Source organism: Oncorhynchus keta, chromosome 34 (genome assembly GCF_023373465.1).
Source record: "Oncorhynchus keta strain PuntledgeMale-10-30-2019 chromosome 34, Oket_V2, whole genome shotgun sequence".
NCBI classification, from domain to species: domain Eukaryota; kingdom Metazoa; phylum Chordata; class Actinopteri; order Salmoniformes; family Salmonidae; genus Oncorhynchus; species Oncorhynchus keta.
The window spans coordinates 25,202,494-25,206,442 of NC_068454.1; positions in this window are offsets into that span (position 1 = coordinate 25,202,494).

Genomic DNA, 3,949 nt, shown 5'->3' on the forward strand with positions numbered 1-3,949 from the left:
AAAGTACAGACTTAAATGGTATGTCATGCACTATAGTTGGAGGAAACATGGGAAAGTTATGTTGCTTTAAAAGGAAAAACTTATCTCACTTAAGAGAAAATGGCCTTGCAAGACTTCAGATATTTTCACACTTCCTAGAGAGCACTTCTTTTTTAAGCCAATTCAGCATAGTTCACACCCTCTTAAGCCTTAGCCCCACCCCACCCACACATGTGAGTCGGCATGGCATTGTCCTCCAGAAAGAAGCTAAATTCAGGGCAACAATGTTTTTGAGAGCTGTAAACTTTTGCAACACTTTTGCAGTTGCCCAAATCTATATCTTTCAAAAGAAATCTGCAGTAGTAAAGAAAAAATCTGTAGCAGTAAAAACATTTATAAAGTGGCCTGACAAAAAGTTGTCATATCACTTGACTTTTTCCAAATTTGGTTACGTTAGTGTTATCCTAAAACTGATTCAATTGTTTTTTCCGCCTCATTAATCTACACACAATACCCCATGACAGAAAAAAACGGATTTTTTGAATTTTTTGCAAACTTATTAAAAATAAAAAATTGTGATATCACATTTACATAAGTATTCAGACCCTTTACTCAGTGCTTTGTGAAGCACCTTTGGCAACGATTACTTCCTTGAGTCTTCTTGGGTATGACGCTACAAGTTTGGCGCACCTGTATTTGGGGAGTTTGTCCCATTTCTTCTCTGCAGAACCTCAAGCTCTGTCAGGTTGGATGGGGAGCATCGCTGCACAGCTATTTTCAGGTCTCTCCAGAGATGTTCGATCGGGTTCAAGCTCTGGCTAGGCTACTCAAGGAACTTCAGAGACTTTTCCCGAAACCATTCCTACGTTGTCTTGACTGTGTGCTTCGGGTCGCTGTCCTATTGGAAGGTGAACTGCCCTAGTTTGATACCCTGCTCCAGAGCACTCATGACTTCATCAAAGATCTCTCTATACTTTGCTCTGTTCATCTTTTCCTCGATCCTGACTAGTCTCTCAGTCCCTGTCACTGAAAAACATCCCCACAGCCTGGTGCTGCCACCACCATGCTTCACTGAAGGGATGGTGCCGGGTTTCCTCCAGACATGATGCTGCCACCACCATGCTTCACTGTAGGGATGGTGCAGGGTTTCCTCCAGACATGACGCTTGGCATTCAGGCCAAAGAATTCAACCTTGGTTTCATCAGACCAGAGAATCTTGTTTCTCATGGTCTGAGATTCCTTTAGGTGCCTTTTGGCAAAGTCCAAGCAGGCTGTCATGTGCCTTTTACTGAGGAGTGGCTTCTGTCTGGCCACTCTGCCATAAAGGCCTGATTGATGGAGTGCTTGCAGAGATGGTTGTCCTCCCTGACCAAGGCCCTACTCCCCTAATTGCTCAGTTTTCCTGAGCGGCCAGCTCTAGAAAGAGTCTTGGTGGTTCCAAACTTCTTCCATTGAAGAATGATGGAGGCCACTGTGGTCTGGGGGACCTTCAATGCTGCAGGAATGTTTTGGTACCCGTCTCCAGATCTGTGCCTTGACACAATCATGTCTCAGTGCTCTACGGACAATTTCTTCAACCTCATAGCTTGGTTTTTGCTCTGACATGCACTGTCAAGTGTGGGACCTTATATACAGTACCAGTCAAAAGTTTGGACACGCCTACTAATTCAAGGGTTTTTCTTTATTTTTACTATTTTCTACATTATGGAATCATGTAGTAACAAAAAAAGTGTTAAACAAATCCAAATGCATTTGAGATTATTCAAAGTGGCTACACTTTGCCTTTTTTTCCCACCTTTATTTAACCAGGTAGGCTAGTTGATAACAAGTTCTCATTTGCAACTGCGACCTGGCCAAGATTTATGCTTTAGCATAGCAGTGTGAACAGACAACACAGAGTTACACATGGAGTAAACATGACAGCTTTGCACACTTGGCATTCTCTCAACCTGCTTCATGTCACCTGGCATGCATTTTAATTAACAGGTGTGCCTTGTTATTTTGTGGAATTTCTTTCCTTCTTAATGCGTTTCAGCCAATCAGTTGTGTTGTGACAAGGTAGGGGTGGTATACAGAAATGGCCCTATTTGGTAAAAGACCAAGTCCATATTATGGCAAGAACAGCTCAAATAAGCAAATAGAAATGATAGTCCATTACTTTAAGACATGAAGGTCAGTCAATATGGAACATTTCAAGAACTTTGAAAGTTTCTTCATGTGCAGTCGCAAAAATCATCAAGCGCTATGATGAAACTGGCTCTCATGAGGACTGCCACAGGAAAGGAAGACCCAGAGTTACCTCTGCTGCAGAGAATAAATTCCTTTATTTAAAAAATATATACATTTTACCCACTTTTTCCATGGTTTCCAATTGGTAGTCAGTCCTGTTCCATCGCTGCAACTCCCATACGGACTCAGGAGAGGCGAAGGTCGAGAGCCGTGCATCCTCCGAAACGCAACCCAGCCAAGCCGCACTGCTTCTTGACACAACACTCACTTAAACCCAGGGGTAGCCAGGCGGAAAGCATGGATGGCTAGCCATAGAAAAGATCTTATTGAAATTCTCGATTATCATGGATTTATCGGTGGTGACAGTGTTTCCTAGCCTCAGTGCAGTGGGCAGCTGGGAGGAGGTGCTCTTATTTTCCTGGAGTTTGTGCTACAGGATGCAAATTTCTGTTTGAAAAAGCTAGCCTTTTCTTTCTTAATAACTAACTGTGTATATTGGTTCCTAACTTCCCTGAAAAGTTGCATATCGTGGGGGCTATTCGATGCTAATGCAGTACGCCACAGGATGTTTTTGTGCTGGTCAAGGTTAGTCAAGTCTCGGATGAACCAAGGGCTATATCTGTTCTTAGTTCTACATTGAATGGGGCATGCTTATTTAAGATGTTGAGGTAAGCACTATTGGAGAATAAACAGGCATCCTCTACAGACGGGATGAGATCAATATCCTTCCAGGATACCTGGGCCAGGTCAATTAGAAAGGCCTGCTCCCTGAATTGTTTTAGGGAGCGTTTGACAGTGATGAGGGGTGGTCGATTGACCGCGGACCCATTACGCACGCAGGTAATGAGGCAGTGATCGCTGAGATCCTGGTTGAAAACAGCAGAGGTGTATTTAGAGGGCAGGTTGGTCAGGATGATATCTATGAAGGTGCCTGTGTTATGGATTTGTGGTTGTACCTGGTAGGTTCCTTGATTATTTGTGTGAGATTAAGGGAATCTAGCTTAGATTGTAGGACGTCTGGGGTGTTAAGCATATCCCAGTTTAGGTCACCTAACAGTACGAACTCTGAAGATAGATGAGGGGCAATTCATTCACATATGGAGTCCAGGGCACAACTATGGGCTGAGGGGGGTCTATAGCAAGTGACAACGGTGAGAGACTTATTTCTGGATAGGTGGATTTTTAAAAGAAGCTCAAAGAAGCTGGGCACAGACCTGGATAGCATGACAGAACTCTGCAGACTGTCTCTGCAGTAGATTCCGACCCTGCCCCATTTGGCAGTTCTATCGTGGTGGAAAATGTTGTAGTTGGGGATGGAAATATGCTCAGCATATGTAGGAACTCCTTCAGGACTGTTGGAAAATAATTCCTTGTGAAGCTACATGATTCCATATGTCATAGTTTTGATGTTTTCACTATTATTCTACAATGTAGAAAATAGTTTAAATAAAGAAAAACCCTTGAATGAGTAGGTGTCTCCAAACTTTTGACTAGTACTGTAGATTGGACATGATTTGAAAAGGCACACCTATCAATTGAATTTACCAAAGGTGGACTCCTATCAAGTTGTTATGAAGTAATTTTAATGTTTGTGCTTTTCTTACAACTAATTTCTGTGTTCTATTCATGTGCTGTTCTAATAACCAATTTCTGTGTTCATGCAAGTGACTGATTTAACAAATCTTCACTTATCAGTGTCTGCGATTTCAGTTTCAAGGTCTCAGCTGAGAGAAGGTGTTCT